The sequence below is a fragment of the Acomys russatus genome, chromosome 6 (assembly GCF_903995435.1).
Source record: "Acomys russatus chromosome 6, mAcoRus1.1, whole genome shotgun sequence".
Taxonomy (NCBI): Eukaryota; Metazoa; Chordata; class Mammalia; order Rodentia; family Muridae; genus Acomys; species Acomys russatus.
In genome coordinates, this window is record NC_067142.1 from 75,861,685 (window position 1) to 75,883,585 (window position 21,901).

Sequence of the window (21,901 nt, forward strand, 5' to 3'; positions counted from 1 at the left end):
AGGTTGTGGAGGAGGCTTCTTTCAGTGGATTGGCTAACGTCTGCAACTCCTTGTCTTTCCAGGGATACACTTGAAGTGGGGTGAGGGCTTGTACAGCTATTCCAAAGACAACCAGAGTGCTCACTAGGTAGAAAGGGGACCAATTGGTAGATGGAAGGGTAAATGGTGAGCACTTCTTGGGATGGTGTAACCAGAGTTCTCCAGAGGAACCGAACCAAACACACACACACATACATGAATGCACACATGCACATTATTAGATTGCCTTATGATGATAGGGGCTGGGTAGTTCAACAGTGGCCTAATGGAAAAGCAGAGAACACAGTAGCTACTCGGGCCAAGAAGCTGGACATCTCAGCAACCTCCATCTGATGCTGAAAGCCTGGGCTCCCCCTGGATGGTCTCTGCTCTGGTGTCAATGTTCAGACCATGGAAGAGACTGAGCTTGATGTCAGCATTGAGGGCATCAGTAATGATAGACGGGCTCACTCAGAAAGAAAAAGGGAGGGGAAGGCAGGGGGCACACAGCTTTCACCTTGGACCTCTTTATATGTGGGCCGCTTGCTGAACGTTTGCCACCCACACAGAGGGCAGGTCGTTATCCCTCAATTAATTGTCTCTAGAAATGTTTTCACGGACCCATCCAGAAGTGTGTTTTCTAGATGATACAGAATCCAGCCGAGTTGACAGTCCCGGCCAGCTGTTCCAGGTGAGCCAGCTGCCTTCACTCACAGCATGAAGCTGGGACTCCCACAAGACCTCACAGAGGAGCAAATGCACAGCCCCTTCTCCCCTAAAAGAGGCAGCTTTGAGGAAAAGGGCTGCCCTGTCAAGGCCAGGGTAACTCCAGGGCTAATCTCCTGGGCAGAGGACTGCTTCACCAGGAGGCGTCACTCCCTGTCGACAACCACAGCAGCTTTGTGGGCCCTTCCCTGCCCCGATACCGTGTATATTCAGCATACATTTTTCATTTTTTTGTTGGATCATTTTTGTTGTACACATGATGGCTTTTCACCCCTACGTTCACTCTCCAGGGTAACAGAAATAATCGGACCACACTGAAGAAATGAGAATGTCGCTAAATTGTGCCTCTTAGTCATATTCTATTTGCCCAGCAGTTTGTTTAATCCACGGCTCAGTCAAGAATCACACGTGGCATCAAGCTGTCGTGCTGCCGTGGTCGCCTTTTAACTGCACCAGTGGGTGCCTCTTGTTTTTAATGGCACTGGCCTCTTTAGAGAGTCCTCGAGTGAGAGCAGTGTTATCAGGTCCCCAGGCATCCCCATGCACAGGGCTGAGAAGCCTGGTGGTAACAGACTGTAGGCTTAGTTTTCCCCCTGTAAATATTTACCTAGGGAAATGAACAAAGGTGCAGGCTACAGAGCTAAACACTGTCCTTTCAGTGTCCCCTGTCACTGTCCACTTTGGAGCAGCCATACTTGCACGCATCTTCCACACACAGCCAAGCTTTGTCACATTTATTACCAATGATTTCTTTCCCGATTGCTCAGCACCTTTGCCTCCAATCTTTCCCCTGTCTTTCTCAAGATCCCTGGTTCCTGTATGTTCTGTGCTGGATGTGAAAGCTGCCAAGCTTTATACACTACTTGAGGCAGTGTCACCAAGGAGGGGCAGAGGTGGTGATCGATTCTCCCTTGATGGCAATAGTGTGTTGAAAATATTCTGCCAAGCAGGACAGCCCTTCTTGAGGCTATAAGACTGGCTCCAACATTGATGCTTTGGTACTCTGCTTTCTTTTTCATTCTTCACAAACTTTTACTTAGGGCTGGACCTTCTCATTTTTTGAAACCCAGTTCGTATCTTGCTGGTGGTGTCTTTTGCTGCTTCCTTCATTTGGGCTTTATCCTTCTGTGGAGTCCCATACCAGTAAGATCTCTGTTACGACAGCAATACACAGAGAAAAGGGTTATTTTGATGTACAGTTTTGTAGATGGTGGTTTAAGACTAAATGATCCTGTGGCTTTAGACCACCAGTGAACCGGAACTTCATGACAGGAACTCATGGGGCAAACCACTCACCTCATGAGCCAGGAAAAGGCAATCCCTTTTGAAAGCCCACCAATGACCCAAAGACCATCTCGAAGTCCCCCCAAAGATTCTACCTCTTAGTAGTGCCAGCTTCGGGTGTAAACCTGTGGCAGTTGATTTTTTTCAGGAGCACCACCCATGTTCAAATGGGCGCAGCTCCCCGAGCAGAATGTGTTTTCACTAGATCTTCATACGCATGCTCTTGGGAGTATCATGGCCAGTGAGCAGTGTAAGCCCTGGGACACTGTTGTTGGAGTGGTCCATGGCGAGCAACTTTACCATCACCCAACAGCGTGTTAGAAACATCTTCACTTAGGCTGGTGGCATCATGGCCCTCACTTTCTCACAGTCTTCATGTGTATGGCATGGCGGCTCACCATAGACTGTGGCTGTCAAATATGGAGCCTATAGGCTGCACCTGCATCTCAGCATTTGCTGGAGGCCCCACCATGAATAGCACCATAGAAAAACACAGAAGGGCACACACTGCCCTCGTTACCCTGGTCTTCCTGATGTGCCCCTTCCCCAAGCCTGTTCTGTGCCTGCTGACCAGGCACTGTTGGAGAGTGCCTCAGCCCACTTGGCTTCCTTCCTTAAACTGAGGCAGGGTCTCCATGTAGCTGTCCTCTAACCCACCCGAGCCCACTTCTGTCACAGTGCCTCCCTGGGCTGAGTTCCTCTACTGTCTGAAGCTTCCCTCTCACTTCTGCCTCCCCTATCACCTGGTTTCTCAGCACTAGAGCAGTCGAGTAAGTGGTGTGGTGCCAAGTCTCCTACATCTTTCCCCTTCACTGCCCATTTGTTCTCTTCAAACCTTCTCAGGGCCCCTTTTATCCCCTTCTAGTATCTGCCACTCTGACTCTCAAAGAAGCCTAGGCAAGCAACCTCCCTCTGCCTATAGCATATCTCTCTCTCTCTCTCTCTCTCTCTCTCTCTCTCTCTCTCTCTCTCTCTCTCTCTCTCCCTCCCTCCCTCCCTCCCTCCCCTAGCACATTCCTCCTCATCTTCAAACATAGCTTCTCTTTCTGTTCTAAAAGAGAAGTCTCACTGCCCTGATAGCCCCTCATGCTCCCATCCCACACATCCCTTCTGTCGTGGGCTGCTGATCTGGAAAGAGTCATTTGCAATCCTTGCCCTGCTCATCCGCCCACTCATCTCAGGATCTCTCGCAGCAGAGTGGCTGTCCCTTTCATTCTGTTGAAAGTGACGCTTTGAAGGTCACCAGCGGTGTTCTAGTTACCAAACCCAGTAGGCCACCTCCTTTATTTAATGCTTGCTCCTTTGACCTCTTGTGGGTCACCTCGTTCATTCCGGCTTCCCCGGGTCAGAGGGAATTTGGTTTTTTTCTCGTGTGTGGTCATCTCTGCTCTTTGTCTCACTCCTCAAGTGCAGCTCTTGTACATTTGTCCACAACTTTGTCCCCTTTTTTGTTTTCTGTTGAGTTGTAGTTGATGGGTTGTGGGTTAGGAGTGACCTGTGGATTGTTCTGTTTTACCCATTTAATATTTTTAAGACTGAAAATTTTACAGAACACTGTGAATTTCAAGACTCTTTTAAGGGAAAAAAAAGCACTGGAGTTTTATTGCTGTAGATTCACACACACACACACACACACACACACACACACACACACACACACACCAACAGCATGATCAGCTGGGGTTGTATAAAGGTTGACTTCTTGAGATATGGGACATTTGTCCTTCAGGTCATCTGTGTCATGTCACTCTCTGCTCAACAGACATTCAAGATATGACATGACTCTGAGCTCCACGGGAGGGTCTGTCACAACCATCTTCACGTTGTGCTCCAAGTCTTTGCCTCCCATCCTGCTCTCTCTGCAACTCCAGGCCTGTGGTTTTTAATCATTAATGAAGAATCTTCACCTCTCCACTTCCTGTCCCCAAAACCCAATAGTAGGGTAAAGGGTACCAGTGAACCATATTACTCCATGTGTTTGTGGTCTAACCCAGTGGGGGAATAGATGGAATTTAGAATATGGCACCACTTTCACTTTACTGCCTGGAGGGCATGGTGGGGCTCTGGGGTCTTTGGGTACAAGAGAAAGAGTGTCAAAGAGAGTGGCTCCTGGCGGGTGTTGCCACAGAGGGAGGCTCTGGACCCTGGCCACACATTCACCTGCTGGCCGGGGTGGGGCTGGGGTGGGTGCTGCTTGCTTCACCTGCCCTTGTGTGTGTGGAGGATACACACCGAAGGACTTACCTGTCTCTTGTATACATCTGTGTACCTCACACCTGTAGGGGTGGATGAGAATGTATGTGGTGGGGTTAGGTCCCAAAGCCAGAGAGGCCAGGCCACAGGCTTCCTCCTCACCATTTCCCCAGGATGTTGGGGAAGTTGGTGGCTCCTGCAGTTTTGAGGGTTGAAAGCGGAATGTGAAGAGAGGAAGAGAAGGATCCAAGGCTCTCCCTTCACTCTGATGCCGAAGCTCGCCATTGCTTTCCAACTGTGCTCTTTTGCTCACTGCTTGGGTGAGACACGTCCTCCATGTCACCCATGTTTAATCCCACACCTTCTGTCATCCTCTGTGTTCTGTGTATGACAGCTTCTCTCCTCCAAGCCACTGCCCACAGGGCTCAGGCTCTTATTTCTCTTATCTGGACTTTGATAGTCATTTCCTGTGTTTGGTTTGTTGTCTGTATTTTGGCTTTCCTGGGTATTGGCCTGTCCGTTTGTCCTCCGCCTCCATTCTTCCAACACAGTGGTGTGAGGGTGACGTATGCCAACCTCATGTGTAGTTTTCCTATTCAGAGCCTCTAGATTCCAGTTTTGGAGAACAGACCACCAGTCAGGGATCTGCATTGCTTCTAAGACCTTCTGTGACTTCCTATGAATCTATCTTTAAATCCCATTGGTATTTGCTTGCTTTCAGACGTTCATTTTCTCACATAGCACTTATTGAGTGCCTGCTGTGTGCCAACCACACAAGAAAGACACACAGGCCACAGTTTCTGCACTATGGTCCCTGTTCTTTGCATAGCTTCTTACGCTGTTCTGTTACCTGGAATGCTCTTCTTGGCTAAAACATTACTTTTCATTGCTTCTGGAGTTTGGGCACATCGCTGTGTGCACATTTTCGCTGTGCTGTATTCCTGACCCACATCCCTGGCCTTTGTGTTTCAATTTAGCTGATCTTTCCTACACAAAGCTTTCTCTTTTCCATTATTGAAGAAATGCTTTTGGTCCTCTCGCATTTGCTGGAATCTTAAAAGCAATCTTGCTGTAAGATGATGTCTGCTTACCTGTTTGATCTCCTGCGTCTGGCTTTGTTTTCCTTGAAGTCCGAGGCTGCAATTCCTTCACCTTTGCTTCCCCACCGTGCTGTGAAATCCTAGCTTTATGGCTGTCTGTCCATATACCTGTATCTTCTCTGAGGAAGGCATTGATAAAATCCAGAGGGGAGAAATGTTTTAAGGCACAAATAAGTTAAGCATGATTCCTAGTCTTGCTAAATATAGCCGTGGAGGGACAGCTATGTCACAATTAATTAACTGCATATTGTGAGCCTCCTACAGTCTGCTTTAAAACAAAGCGCTATTTGAGATTTTAAGATAATATTTCTTCATGTCTTCCCTCTTCATTTCTGCTACACTCTTAGGAACCAGTTGTTTTCTTACTGTGGGTTTTTTTTTTTTTTTTCCTTTTTCTTATTTTTAACAACAAGAAGAAAACATCTAAAGCCAGAGCTTCTGGAAGAAACATTTGTTCTTGCCCACTTAGATTTCCTCCCAAATGTGACCTTGGTTTCTCATCTAACCTTGCGTTTCAGAGCTTGGTCTCTAAGACAACCTTACTGATGACAGAGTACCTGGTGGGCATGAAGGGATGGTAGTTACAAACTTTCACAAAAGACTTGCTCTTTGACTCTTGGTTGTCAGACCCATGCAGCTGTCATTTTGCAGGGACAGTGGTTAATTCCCACCACCAGAGCATGGCCATAGGTCTGGTTTGAGGTGCCATCATCAACATTCTCCGTGATGATAGAGCAGCATCCAAGCAGGACCATCGTTACTCTTCGGAATTTCATGAGTTTGTCCATTCTTCCTGCGGCCAGCAGGTGCACAGCAGACTCTTTGCCCAGATGGCCACTTTTGCTCATGTATCCATCATGGTCCTATTGAAGTGCCTCTGTGAAGACTGCTGTGTGTTAGCCTCATAGGGCTCTGACGATTGCATCACATCTCTCTCTCTGGTCCTCCAAGGACCTCCATGGCCTTCTCCCATGACCTCTCCCAGGGGGGTGCATGGCCCAGCTTCTCCTCAGCATCAATCCAGGCTGGCTAGGCAACATCCTAACCTTTGGCGAGAAGGCCTCTTCTTAAGCCCTACCCCAACTCCTGGCAGGAAACTGCAGACCACCATTTCAGCTAGGAATGAGATCTTTCTCTCACCCATAGCAGGCTCCACACACACAGCTTTTAAAATACAGCCCCAGGCCCACTCTCTGGACATGGAAGTGGTGTTTGGAAATCTACATTTTGATAATGACCTAGCAAAGGACCCTCATAGGTATGAGTCTAACAGGTAATGGCTCTGGGAGACTCTGCAGTCACATGCTGTGGTCTCATGATCACGAGATGACATGCGTGTCTTCTGTGTTAGCTCTGGCTTGTACTCTTCCTAAAGCCAGGGTTGTATCATTCATCTATCTCTGCTTCAACCGGCAGGACATCTTAATCAGTAATAAGGTAAGTTATTTAGCAAGTCTTCATAGGATAAATGAACTCACGCATGCAGGAGAGCTTTAATATAGCCAAGATTGGGAGGGAATTTAAGTGGAAAGAGAAGCCTTTAATCCCAATATTTTGATGCAGGTGATAACTGCACCTCTGTGGAGTCGTCTCCAAATCATTTTGCTCCCAGGGTCAAAATATTCCTCTTGGAGTGAATTGTTCCCATTTTGGGCAAACATTCATCTTTATATAAGATGCTATAAGGATTTTCAGTACCTTATTATTTGGTTGTTTCCTTCTGGCTCTGATGATCAACTGGGTGTTTCTAAAATAGAACACTTCGGTTCTTCCTGAGACTAGTCCCTGAGGTTGCTCTGGCAACCACCTTGAAAACTCTGGAGTTTTAGCCCAAATTCCCCAACTCCTCAGGTTCCCACTGCCACGTTGTTTGTCAGCAGTGCTCTGACCGAGAGGCTACTGTTAAGTCATGTTAGTGACTTAGTTCGCTAAGTCACCCCAAAGTGCTTTCAGAAAAGCCCCAGCATGCTTAGCATCCTTGTTACACATGCTTTCCTTGGCCATACTGGTTTGAGGTGCAGACTCAGGGCAATGCCATCTTTTGAGGGGCCAAGAACCATATATACACTTCCTGGAAGACCTTCCCTGCTCTGGTCATTGATTTAAACTATCATTGCACCCATTACTTCTAGAAAGTGTTTGTGGAGTTATTGAAAAGCTAAAGAGGAAACAACATGTATCTTTCGGGAAGTGTATGTAGTCTTGACCTTCACAGACAAATCTTTGCACAGCTCCTATTTTTATTGCTGACCTCATGGCTCTGGCTTTGCCCTGATTGTTGGGTGTCTTGCCCATGTACAGGTGAGGAGTACCAGCCCAAGAGCTGATTTCTATCAGTCTGCATAGGCGGTAGGCCCAGCAGCCAATCCTGGCCAAGTCAATGGGCTGTGTGACCTTTGGGAATCAGACTTCAACTTCGTTGAACTGTATCTCCTAGAACATGATGTGGGGATTATAAAAACATCTGCTTACTTAATAGAGGAGACAACACAGAGAAACACTCAGCAGTGAAGGCCCTGAATGAAATTGCCGTTATTATTATTAACAGAGGAATATGCACTTAGCCCAGTTGTATTGAGAGGGAGGGGAGATCTTCAGCATGGATGACCTGGGCATGATTGATATTCCGTGGAGAAGTGATTACTTAGACCTTATGTCATTTCTGTGAATCACTTCATTGATTCTTATTGAACACCTATGCTCGGCCTGTGACAGCACTGACACCGAATGCTGTGGGTGCCAGAGACCCGCCACCTGTCTCTAGCTCATGAAGACCTTGTTAGCATCCTGAGATTTCACCTGTAAGTGGCTCATTTCAAGGAAAGACCGAATGCTCACTCCATGCATGATGTCACCTTGACAGTGACATTGGGACAGGTATTCCCATAGAATGCCTACACACACAGCTGGGCTCTTCTTGCATGCATTCAACAAGGGGCTCCTGTGCCTTCCTAAGACTTTGCTGCTCTAGAATGGCAGTGACTTTGGTATCACAGATATTTTGGCATTTTTGTTCCTTGTGGTCTTTACTGTCTTTGCAGTGTCTGGCTAGCCACATCTACTTTGTCTTTTTTTTTTTTTAAGATATTTATTTATTTATTGGTTTTTCGAGACAGAGTTTCTCTGTGTAGCCTTGACTATCCTGGACTCACTTTGTAGACCAGGCTGACCTCGAACTCACAGCAATCTGCCTGCCTCTGCCTCCCAAGTGCTGGGATTAAAGGCGTGTGCCACCACTGCCCGGCTTAAAGATTTATTTATTTCTTATGTATACACTGTTCTGCCTACATGCAGGCCTGCACACCAGAAGAGGGCATCAGATCTCACTAGAGATGTCTGTGAGCCACAGTGTGGTTGCTGGGAATTGAACCCAGGACCTTTGGAAGAGCAGGCAGTGCTCTTAACCTCTGAGCCATCTCTCCAGCTACTGTGTCCTGAGCACAAGGCCCGCCACATGCCCTCTGTTCCCCTTCTGTCTGTGTGGCTGGTCTTTTCATGCTGTCATTATCTGTTTTTCTTTCTTTCCTCATTTCTCGTATTGGTTACACTGAGGACGCAGCCCTGGGCTTGTTCACTGGCCCAGGATGTCAGATCTGAGCCTAAGCTTTCCCTTACATCACCACTTCTATAGATGCCAGAGCCCTCTCCCAGGACTGCCTCCTGCATCCCACTGCATGTATGCCATCCACATACCTCACACCCTGGCCTGTGCTGAGCTCACAGAGTTCCATGTTGCTGAAGCTCCAGAGCCAGCCAGGCATCTACTCCAACCAAGCAGGCTTCAGACTGCTGAGTGCAGTCCTGAGCGCCCCGCCTTCTACCCTCCTTCTCCTCTCAGATAATCAATAGAGACTTCTAAAGTGTTTTTGAACTCCGTCATCGTGAGTCTGTTCCTCCCACGCTTCCCCCTCGCCTCCTCTCAGATAATCAATGAAGACTTCTTAAATGGTTTTCAACGGCATCAGTGTGTATCTGCCCTTTCTCCCTCTAGCTAAGGGTCCTGACCATTGCCATCTCTTGCCTGGACTGCTGTGACTGACAAATGAGGCCAGAGCATTAATCTTCCCAAGCTTTGACTTGAGGGGCAGCCTTTCCAGAGAATACCAACCTCCCAGGCCCCAGCCTCCCAGCTCCCCAGCCACCCATGCCTCCAACTGCCAGCCCCCAGCCCCTAGCCTCCCAGCTTCCCAGTTCCCCAACTGCCAAGCCCCTGTCCCCCGACTGCCCAGGCCCCAGTTCCTCAACCCCTAGCCCCCCAGCCTCATGCCTCCCAACCACCCAACTCTCTAGTCCCCCAGTCTCCCAGCTCCCAAGCCCCCAGCATCCCCAGCCTCCCAGCTTCCAGCCACCTATTCCCTAGCCCCCAGCTCCCAACTCCCATCTCCTCCCCACCTCCCAGCTCCAGTCCCCCAGCCACCCAGCCTCCCTGCCTCCCAGTCATCTACTTCTTCCTCATAGTACTCCTTCAAGCATGCTTTCCACACTGGGACATGTGTCACATACAGACAGGATGGGTGTCTGTATAGCACCTGGCGGGACCAGTGAGTCCTGAGTGAGTGGGTAAGGCGGTGAACATGTGTCCTGAGCTTTGTTTGGGAATCACAGATGTCTGTCCTCTGTATTGTTTTAGGACTCCCAAAGACAAGCCAGTGTCACTAGCTCCAAGAATGGCCCCGGGGGGAGGGGGGGGCAGGGTGGTGGTGGTGGTTATTACTGGCTGAGGAGCATCTATAGCGGACAAGCTTCTCGGAGCTTGTAGCAGGATAGAAGCCCTGGGGAGGACAGGGCGGCATGAGACCTCTCAGGAGTAGATGCCTGCAGGTGAGTGAGGCAGTACGGTGCCTTTGGGGGCTTGGAAGAGCTTCCTGAGAATTTAGGAAGGGGATTTCGAGAGTGAGTGCAGCTTAAACTTGGGCATATCCTAATGAGTTGTGGAGCTGGGAGGGCAGTCTCCAGGTAACCCTTCCTCAGATCTTGCTGTGCTTGCCCCGGTGAGGAGGATGGGAGGTGGAGATGGGAGAGGAGGGGGAATAGCTCATTCTTGAGGCGCTTCAACACAGGGCACTGCTGGCTGTCTTTGGAGTGGCTGTGCCTGCCGTAGGGGCGATGCAGGCTTTTAGGGCAGCAGCTCCAGTCACAAGTGCTCCACTGTGACCTAGTTACTTCCCAAAGCTCCACTCTGAATACTGTCCCATTGGTAATTAGGATTTCAGTGCATGGATTAGAGGATGGACACACTTACCACATCACTGTGCTTCTGGGCCGATGCCATTTTAGTTTTTCCTTCTTTGAAGCTACCATGCTTCTGCTGCCTTGAACTTCCCCACACTCTTCTTCTGGGAGGTCACTCATGTGATCAGGAGCCCCCATGATCTATGTGAGGTCTTGGGCCATGTGTGTTCCTGGCCTCCTGCTACATTTAAGCCAGTGTTTTGGGTGCACAGAACTTGGAGTCTTGGGCCAAAGCTCATTGAATCTACTTGGATTCTTCCTTGCCCAGTTGCACATGCCTGTGAAGGACCAGCCAGGTGAGGGCTACAATAGTTTATGGGTGTGGGATAGACCAGTAGGCCAGACCTACTGACTCTGAGACTTATCAACTTAGTCTTGGATTGGCCTCAGTTTTCAGACTGCTGGCAGGATTTTTCCCACTTAAAAATATTCTTGACAATGAGAGGTATGTTTGAGAAATGACAGACGTATCAGTTTATTCATTCACTCAACAAAAAGTTGTTCTGTGTGCCAACCACTGGCTCAGGCACTAGATGAAGCCAGAGCTAGAAGACCTGCTCCTGGAGATGCCTGGAGTGTGTCGTGGTATAACATATAGCCTGCCTTGGTACCTGCAGTGCCTGTTATAGCTCTTGATGCTGACGCCCCCATCCCTACCCCACCCCCAGAGCATTATGACTGAGTTCTATTAATCCGTTCTCTATTACTTTGTGAAGAAGAGAGGTTTAGTTTGGCTCACAGTTCTGGAGGTATAATTCAAGGATGAACCATGACCCCAGGCATCCCCACACAGCATGGCACAGGTGCAGGCTCTGGTGGAGACGCTCTTTGTATCAGGTCATGGTTGCAGTGAGTACATATCTCTTTAAGGCCCCTTCTCACGGCACCACTGCCATTGAGCTATGGAGCAGGTGGTGGTTTGAGTGAGGATGGCTTCTATAGGCACCTATACTTGAATGCTTGGTTTCCAGTTGGTGGAACTGTTTGGGAAGGATTATCTGGTGTGGCTTTGTCGAAGGATGTTTATAACTGGGAGGTGGGCTTTGAGGTTTCAAAAACCATGCAATTCCCAGTTGGCTCTGTCTGTCTGGGCTCTCCGGTCCTCCTCTAGCACCATGCCTGCCTGCCTGCCAGCCAACTGCTCCCTGTAATGATGATGGTCATGGACTCTAGCCCTCTGGAACCCTGAGCCCCAAATTAAATACTTTCTTTAATAAGTTGCCTTGGTCACAGCGTTTTGTCATGGTAATAGAAAAGTATCTGAGACAGAGCTCTTAGCTTAGTGTTCTGACCTCATCAGTTCCCAAAGGTCTTGGGGACAGGCTATATGGCCAATGTTCAGCCATCTTGTCAGAACCTAGGTTCCTATTTCTCCAGAAGTCTGCCATTCACCAGAAACTAGCTGACCTTGTCGTAGGTCGGCAGTTAGACACCTGTTGTGGCTTATTGTGGGGGCTGGTCATTCCAGACCCCCGAGCTACTCCTTTTCCGGTGGGACTACTGATAAGATCAGATTAAGGGCAGCAGTTCCGGGAGCTTTTTTCTGACTAACCAGATCCTTCATGACTTTCTTGGAATTTCTCTCCTGCAATTAGAAACTGTAAAGGTAGATACCTACCTGCTGGAGCATTCCAGAGTTAGGTATCCATAGCAACCTTTGCTTACGCAAATACCCATGCCTCTGTGCCTATATAAACTCTGTAAAAATTCTCAATAAATGGGGTTTGATCAGAATGCAGATTTGCCCCCTTCTTCGTGTCTAGTGTTCTGTCTCCATACAGGAAAATTCTCCTCCCGAGCGTTAGTCGAACCCCGGCGGGCCGGGGCACAAAGGCGCTGCCTAGTAGAGTGGGTTGACATTTCACCCTCTGAATGCCAAAAATTCGAGGGACCAAACTGTCCTCAAAACAGCAGAGCTATTGTTGACACCCAAATGATCAGATTCCCCAAAACTCCCGACATTTTGGAGGACAGGAAGTAGTGGAGGAAGAAGACTCAAACAACTTGGAAGCCATGGAACTAGATTAGGGGGATGATACATTAGTTTAATTTTTTTTTCTGGTTTTTCGAGGCAGGATTTCTCTGTGTAGCCTTGGTTGTCCTGGACTTGCTTTGTAGACGAGGCTGCCCTCAAACCCACAGAGATTTGCCTGCCTTTGCCTCCTGAGTGCTGGGATTAAAGACGTGCACCATCACACCCAGTTTACATTGCCTAAATTTTTAATGGACTTCAATTGCCTTTTTTTTTTCAGTGTGGTTGGGATATTTGAGCTGAAACATTCAATGGAGATTGTGTAGGTCAAACGTCTCCTCTTATAGGCAGTAGCTGTTGTTTATGGAAGTTACCACATGCCACACTTGGGTTTAAGAGCTTCACACACATTGACTCATTATGCGCATAGGAAACAGACCCTGCCATTTTCTCTAAGAGGCTGCCACTGCTGCCCATTCCAGAAGCAACAGTTCAATATTACTGTATCTTCTCCACAGAAGGCAAATTTACCAAGTCAGACTCCTGGTAAATCTGGGTCTCCCAACTTATATGCACATGGCCAGGTTTTGAGTATACACTTAGGAAGGTGCTCAGGCCTGGGCCACCTGCTCTACCAGGGCTTGGGAGGTCACTGGGCTCATCCACTGCATCTTTGCATTTTGGTGTGGGGTAAGGACACTTCGCTGTACAGGCACCATTAGGCTAGTCCATAAATATTCATTGTCTTGAGTATCTTGCCACATACCTAACATTCTAGCACTTGTGAGCTGGAGCCAAGATGGTTCAGGCCAGCCTGGGCTACAGCCTGTGTGAGACCTTATATCAAAAACAAGACAAGGGAACTGGGAACTTGCTCAGTGGTAGATGGCTTGCTTGCCTGATATGAACAGAGCACATGGCTCGATTCTTGGCACTGCAGAAGACAAACAGAGGAATAAACAAAGCCCTAATTGACGGATGGTGGCTGCCTGTGTGATCTCCTTTCCCAGCTTCCACTTCTCCTTCTTTCATACTGTTCACCCTCTTTTGTTTGTTTTGAGCAAAATTCTACCAACCTGCTGAATCTAACAGGTAATTAACACCATTTAATAGCTGTTAAGTGAGATAATCAGTGCCTTCTATCCTGGAAGGGCTCTCCTTTGGAAGGCGATGACGCTATTGAAGACCAGGCTGGCTTTGTTAAGTCACGTACTTGAAGCATGTGTGCATAATTGCTCTCCTTCAGTAACTCCATTTGGAGGGACACTGGGAATCAGTGGATAGGGAGGGAATGGCCTTCGGGTTTGACACCCCGTTTTCTCAAGCTGGGCTTCTTCCTTTGTGGACTGGGAGGCAGCTGGGGAGAAGGGAGAGCATTGGATGTGACTTAGTTCACTAGTAAGCTGCAGGTGGGGAGTCTCACCATCATTATTACTCTGTAGTGTAAACATAGGCAGAAGAGGGTGCTGGCCAGACTGGCTCAGTGAGTAGAGCTGCTTGCTATACAGGCCCCACAGCCTGAGTTCCATCCTCAGAACCCACAGAAAGGCAGAAAAATGAGAAGCAACTCCACAAAGTTGTGTTCCCCGCCCTCCACACATGCACAATGGGATAATATATCAATGAACAAACAAGCACAAGTGGGGGTGAAAGAGGACGTCTCCTGCCCGTGGCTCTGTCCAGGTACAATAGTTATAATGATTTCCTGGAAGTCTTCCAGGTCTGAAGAGAGGTCAGCTGAAGGGTTCCGGTCTCTACCATGGAGAATTTGTGGAGGACAGCCTCCATGGTGGACAGAGTCTGCCTCCCCGGGACCCAGCATCAAGTGCGTATCTCTCCCATCTCAATACAGGAACACCCCTTGCCTTCCTAAGAAAACCAGCCCTGTAATCCTTGACTCAAGCCATCCCCTCCAAGCACTTGATGAACATTTTCCCCACTTCTTTTCTCTCATGCACTTTCTGGGTGGCCGGTTCATCTCTGGCTTTCCAATTTTCTTATTTGTAGACACTGCTGTCTTCATATTGTCCTGTCCCTCCTGGCATGCCACCTATGAGCTCACCTAGCAGGTTTGGACATAAAAACTTGTGACTGCGTCATGCTTGGGCCTCTTAACTCCACTGCCCTCTGCCTCTGGAACATTCCCTTTGGTCACTGCCCTTTCCCTCACACAGCCAGACACATTTCTTAGTGGTTTTCCTCTAGTCTGGATACAATTTCTTCTCCCTTCATCTCCAGCTTAGATTTAAAAAAAAAAAAAAAAAAAAAAAAAAAGAACAAAGGGGAGGGAGAAGGAGTGGGTAGTTAGCTAGCTACAAGTGTTAACTTCAGCTGTCTGAATTGCCAGCAAGTTGTAGGAGAATTCTGTTCCTTTGGAAATGTGAGAGAAGGCTTCAGTTCTCACTCCCGCCCCCCACCCCCAATACACTAACATCCTGCATGGTTCTTAGGTGGGCTAGTCACTCAATAAGTGTGTGAGGAACCTGGCAGGAGGGCTATTGAATTTGGAGTGTCTTATCACTGCATGAGGAAAAAAAAAAAAAAAAAAAAAAAGCAGACCTGGTAGGCTCGCAGGCCTGGCCAGAGTCCACAGTTTGGTCCTAAAAGGGGCCAGTTGCCTGTCTTGCCTAGAAAGTGTCCAATGAAACAGTGGGACAGATGGAAGCTGCTTGAGAGAGAGAGAGGTGGAGAGAAAAGGTGGCCTGCAAAGTACAGGAAAATGCAAGGGAATCTGAGGGGGGACTCTGGAGGCAGGAGGGAGCCAGCATGCTTGCTGCCATACCAAGCAGATGCTACCAGCCTTGGGCTGGGGAAGCCTTGGAGTCCTCTCTTACTGTAGTGCTAGAGAACCAGGGCCTAGGCTCAGCTGCTCCTGACTGCACATGCTCCTGACTGCACATGCTCCTGACTGCACATGCTCCCCATCAGACCCCAGTCTTCAAGCAGTGGTGTGAGGGTCCGAGTGCTTAGCTTGTCCCAGTGAAGCGCTGGAGAAGCTTTGAACCCCGCTGGGTGCCTGGGGGCTCTGGCGAGACCTTTGAGGCATAACCTGGGGTGTAAATATTCTGACAGCTGCCCCTGGGAAATGTCTAGGGTGGGATGCAGAGATCCGCACTTGGAGCTCTTGTAAGACGTCCACAGGCTGTTCCGAGGCAGCTCAACCCTATTTTGATAGTCGGTGTTGAGGAGTGTTTTTCAAACCTTGATGTGCATATAAACCACCTGGGAGCCTTCCAAGGCAGGTTCTGCTCCAGCAGATCTGGGCTGGGACCCAAACCCTACGTTCCTAACAAGCTGCTGGATGCTGGGGCCGGGGTGGGGGTGGGAGTGGCGTGGGGGGGGGAGGGGTGCTGGTCTAGAGCAGAGCACACGCGTGGAGGAGCACTGTCCTCATGGCTCATAGAGAACTTCTTAGTCAGATACTCAGCTCTGTCCAATCCCCCCCACCCCCCGAACTGCTGAATCTGAAGCTCAGGTGTCAGGAGGGGAAGGAGAAGAGGCAGCCCTCCAGCACCCCTCACCCCCATTTTAGCAAAACCTCTGATGATTCTGAAGTACACGAAACCTGGGAACTATAGAGAGCAGAGCGGCTGCAGCTCTCAGAAATGTGATCCATTTTGTCCAGGAGGGGGTGGGGGGGCAGGGTCAGGCCTACACTGACACTGAACCACATCTATCTATCCTGTCACTTTGTCCCCTGTTGCCTTCTACCAGCCGCAGAGCCACCCCCGCCCCACATGAATACTTTGGGAAGGAAATGTCTTCCTTCTGGTGTGGTGTGCGCTTTTTCTGTGGGACAAAACAGGAGAGCTTCCCCAGTGGGCAGCCTGGGAAATGTGCATTTTATGCAGATGGTTGACCAGGCAGGTACTGAGGCTCCCAAGGTAATGGAAACTGGAGGTGCCCAAGTCAGTCAGAACCAGCAAGGCTGGAAGCAGAACCCAAGGAGCAGGGAACATTGCAAGGGTCAGGCCACACCCAAGGCTCTGGGTGATGGAACTATAGAGGCCCAGACAGTAGGTCAGGAAAGAGAAATCCCTCTAGGCCCTAAAGAGCACCTAGAACCTTTGTGCCCACAGGGACCATTGTGTCAGGAGGACCATTGTGTTGGGAGGACCATTGTGTATCTACAGAGGAGAGAAGGGATGTTCTTGTCTTGAGTCCTGAGACACTCAGACAGGCAATCTCTCTCCTTGCCTTTATGCCACATTTCTCCTTACGTTCCTGGTACAGAGGAATGGGGGGAGGTAGAGGTGTAGGGGCGATTTGTTTGTTTTTCTTGAAGACCGTCCCCATCTTCTGAGGTCAGCCATGGGAGTTTGATTTTGGCTCTGAGTGGCCAGCATCAAAACAATACTCGATGCGGGCATTCATGGGCACTTCTGGCAGGGCTGGGCCCTGAGCCACACCTGTAGCTGCTGGCACAGATAAAATTGCCCATTATAATCCTAGGCTGTAATTCTGTGTGCTGAGTTGCTTAGAGGCGTTGGCTTACCACTTAGAAATAGATGGCAGACCACAGTGCAGGTCCCAGGAGCTCAGTTAACAAGTCCGTGTCCTTTAACAGAGGAAACACAAGTCAGTTTAAGCCGGGGCCTCAGCAGCTGATTCCCTCAGGCCATCTGGGGCTGAGATCCCAGGTCCTGAGTTGATAGGGTTAAAGGCTTCCCTGGGGACCAAATGCCTTCCCCAAGTCGATCACTACTTAGGGTAACCAAGCAGAAGAGGCCTCTTCAGCGCAGACAGTTTCCGAGTAAGGCTTCCTGACAGTGCACAGAGACACTTTGATCCCAGACTCACAGTTCAGCAAAATCCTAGTCTCCTAAGCGTGCTGGCTTTTCTCTGTGCTCCCATCACATGACAGACACTTGCAGTAAGCAGCTTATGAGGAAGAAAAGCTGATTTGGGTTCTAGTCTTTCTCTGGTTGTCCTGTCAATTTTGGGTCTGTGATGAGGCAGTGCGCCATGGCAGGTATATGATAGAGAGGAAAAAAAAAAAGAGAGAGAGAAAGAGAGAGAGATCAAAGAAAGTGTGTGTGTGTGTGTGTGTGTGTGTGTGCGCGCGCGCGTGTGTGTGTCCCTGTGTCCCAGGATCCCCTTCAAGAACACACCTCCTATCACCTCAAGAACTCCTTCTAGGCCCCACTTCTCCTAATAGTGCCATTCCTGGGGATCATGCCTTTAACACATAGTCCTCTGGGGGTACATTCAAACTGTAGCGCCATCTTGCTGTCCCCTTGCTCTGGTAAGTCAACCAGAACCCTAGGCTGCTGCAAAGGGTTGCTCATTTGAGAACACATAGGGATGGCCTCCATGCTACAGGGTGGCAGAGCAGAGCATCACCCCAATTCTGTTTAGCCCAGGAGGACTTCTGTTCTGGGGTCACACGTCCAGGCAGACACACAGGAAAACTGGCTTACTGGGGATGCAGCCAGGACCAGCGCTTTGTGGCTTGATAGGCAAGCTGTAAAGCAGCCATGGCTTGTTTCTCTTTCCACTTGGGGAGGCTGGAAGCCTGCTCAGTCAGAGAAGACTGAGGAATCGAGATTGAGGGACAGGAAGCCAAATCTGGCTGCAGACTGTTTATTTGACTTTCAGGAAAGAAGGGCAAGTTACTTCCTGAGTAGGGAATTCGACAGGATGTGTTTATTCACAATAGGAAGACCACACCCATTGCCTTAGCGACCTCGTCCTCTGATGCTGGCTCACCTTTGGCAGCACCGTCCTTCATAGTCCAGCTTGCATCCTTCGCCAGCAGGTGTGGGCTTTACAGATAAGGGGCATAGGGCCTGGTGTAGTTAGCTGCTGTTCTTATATCATGTGGTTGATCCTTATGTAACGGGGAGGAATTTACATAATGCTCATCATGTCAGCCCAGTGTGATTACGGCTGGAAAGCTTGTTGTCTGAGCTGACAGGACATATTCAGAGCTGGGGGAGACAAGCCTTGCAGCTGCCACAGCATTCAAGCTAAACTGTGCATCTTCTGCAGCCGTCGGCCTTCCTTGGCTGTGGGCCTTCTGTGGCCATGAGCCTTCCATGCTTGTGGATTGTGTTTGTTCCTTTTAGAGATCTGATCCCCAGGCTGGGGAGATGGTTCAGTGGTGAGTGGGCTTGTCTGGCAAGCATGAAGTCCTGAGTTCAAATCTCCAACAGGACAGAAAAAAGCACAACTGTAACCCTAGCACTAGGTAGAGTGGAAACAGAAGGATTGCTGGGACTTATATCCTGCTAGCCTAGCTGGAAGAAAAAAAAAAAAAAAAAAAAAAAAAAAAAAAAAAAGGTAGGCGCGCGCGCGCGCACACACACATACACAAACACGGACACGGACACACACGAATACTGCCCTCTTGAGACTCTTGATAGATTGCTAGTCTCTCACCATCTGCCCCATTCCTTAGCTTTAGGGGGTCCCCTCACCCCAAACACATCACTCCTGTACTTCTCCACCAGCACACTGACGAGAACCCCAAAACTGTCACATGGCAGTGTCCTCCCAAGAGCCACAAGCTTGCCTACCAGCTGCCAGCTACCTGTGTCCTGGCAGCAAATGGGTGGATGCACAAGCGAGCAAGAAGCTGCAGTGACAGGAAGAAAATATCTAGACCACAAATAAAAATAAGCTTAACTCTTGTTTAAATAAGAATTTCACTGGAGACAATGATTCCTTCCCTTCGAGAATCTAGCACTGTGTATGTGTGGGTTTTTTCCTCAGAACAAACGTAATAATAATAATAATAATAAAAAAAGAGTTTTAAATTCCAGATTATGATTCTAGTCTGTTTTGGTACTGATTTTATACAATGTGTTTTAAATGCTTGAGATGGCTAAAACCAAGTACATACTACTTTATTTAAATTACCAGTAAAACTACACATATTTTGGTATACAAAAAAGAATTTTATTTTTAAAAATTCCTGGGAAAGCAAGGATGTAGATGAATGAAAGCTTAGAGCCATGCATGGAGGAAGCCAGGGAAAGGAGCTATGTCTCTTTTGGGCAAAGGGATCCTGTCTGCTGGGACTGTATTCTGCTAGGTTCTTACACTAGCTTTGGGGGAAGTACAGGGCCCGGGCCTGAAGGGGAAAGTAGTAATAAAAACAAGAGCAGATCAAAGTGCCAGGTAGAGATGACAGTGTCAGTTTGGAAAGAGTCCCCATTCAGGCTGAGGAGAAAGAGGAAGCAGAGTTGCTGTCCTCAGACAGAGCAGAGGCTCCGGAGGAAGGTCTTCAGGCCCTGGAAGGATGCTAGGGTTTAGTCAAAGTGGCTTGGGACTATCCAGATATGGATATTTGCCAGCAAGTAGAAGCTGATGACTAGAGTCTGGGCAGGAAGTCAGAAGTGGAACGGGCATGGCAGGCACTCTGGTCTTACCTGGCATCAGGCCTGACCTATACACTACCAAGTGGCCCTTCTGGTGGCTTGCGGAAGAGCTGCCAGGGCAGTGACTTCTTTGTTCGGTTGAGCTCGTTTTTTCTCTTTCCATCTCTTGTATGTATATATGCAGCATGAGTGTGTTTGTGTGTGTGTGTGTGTGTGAAGGTGTGAGTGTATATGTGTACATGTTTTTGCATGTGTGTGTGCAAATGTGTGTGTGCACATGCCCATGTGCGTGTGAGTATATAGAGAACCAAGGTTGTTGGTGGAGAGCATCTTCAAGTACTCCTCTTCTTAGTCATGATGGCAAGGGTCCTTCACTCAAACCCAGGGCTTGTCCTTTATGGCTGGTCTTGTTCCAGCTTGCTCTGATCAACCTCGGTCTCCTCGTTCTGAGGCCGTAGTTATAGGTGGGCCACCCTGCCTACCTGATGTTTATATGGGCTTCTGGGGAATCCAAGCTCTGTACCTCATGCATGTGCGGCAAGTGCTATAACCACTGAGCCATCTCCTGAACCCCATTGGTTTTGCTAGCCCTGTCTCCTAGAAAGCCTATCTTTAGTTTCCATGCATATTTAGGTCTGTTCTTCCTTAACAGAGTGGTTCTGCCTTGATCACAAAGCCTCCAGCCATTCCTGAGTTGGCATGCACTGTTACCTTTTGTTTCGTAGGCTTTGATTTTTTTGAGACCAGATCTCACCATGTATGTATCCTGTCACTTTAGCCTGGGCTCATAGGTGTGTGAAGGCAAGCCTGGCTTGACCTGTCATCTTCCCAGCAACCCCATGATGCCTATAGTGAGACCACTCTTACTATTTTTAACTACAGAAAGTGGGACATGGGGTCTCAGCAGACTGTGGCCTGCATGAAGCGGTTTCTATTTATAATCCATTCAATGAATCATGGGGATTGGTGTCATTCAACAGCAGTGTTACAGGAAACAGTATCCGCTGGTGCTAAGGGATGACACTGGCCATGGTGTGGTCAGAATTCCAGCCAACCTTTCTATGCTTGCTTTGGTAGGTCCAAGGGTGGGACACCTTTCAACAGCAGTTATTCTGTCCGAGCTGGCTGCCCACCAGAATGAATAAGCATTATACCTGCCTGGTGGCCTTTTACCTGGTGCTCAGCATGGCCAGTAACGGGAGCAGGTCAGAGCAGCCTCGATGGCTTATTAAACAAAGGTCTGGAAGGATGCTCGGGGGAGGATGAAGAGGGAAGAAGAACACAGCTTTGCCTTTCTCACTGATTCTCACTCTAGGGCTCTGACTGTCAGACAAGCTGGACCAAAGTGTGTCATAGTGAGGAGCAACACTGGACTCTGAGTAGCTCAGAACAACAGAAGCTTCTGCCTTGCTCTCACTCTACCCATCACAGGTTGCCTGGGGGCCTCTCTCCTTACTTATGGCGTCAGGATAGTGGAGTATGCCCACTGTTATAAGTGTTCTTTGCAATGTCAGCAAGAACAAAATAGGACTTTGGGGGGGGCATTTTCACTGGCTGTTAAGTGTTCCAGGCTTCTCACATGGTTTCCACTCACAGCCGATGGGGCCCCTCCCAGCTGCTGGGATCTGGGACATGACGTCTTGTGTTCCAAAGACCAAGTGGTAGAAAGGAGTGGATGGTGCGGGGGCAGGGGGGGGGGGAGCATGGTTCAGGTCAGTGCAGTATGGTCTGGGAGGAGGAAGGTCCCACCCAACACTGTCCACATCAGTGTGACGAGGGATGCCTGGAGAAACAGGAGGGGTAGTAACTATACCACAAGGGCATTGCTGCTACTTGAAGTCTCCTGGCGTCGAGGGATGAGCCTGCTCAGTGTTTTAGATACTCAGAGGCAGTTGGACGACCCACACCGAACAGCAGGAGGATTTCGTTAGCTTTTCTTTCTCACCCCCAGAAGGGAAGCTTGTCTCTGTTAAGTATCTCCTTCCATACAGGGAATGGTGATAGATCCTCCCAGCTAGTCACAGCTTCCATTAGCAACTAAGTCCCAGAGAGAG

The 21,901-nt window shown here is 48.9% G+C and overlaps 1 protein-coding gene across 2 annotated transcripts in view; it reads left to right on the plus strand.

The window, feature by feature from the left end:
• The window catches only part of Cnih3 (cornichon family AMPA receptor auxiliary protein 3), a 107,238-nt gene that overhangs the window by 74,066 nt on the left and 11,271 nt on the right, over positions 1 to 21,901 (plus strand). The gene's annotated exons all lie outside the window — the stretch shown is intronic.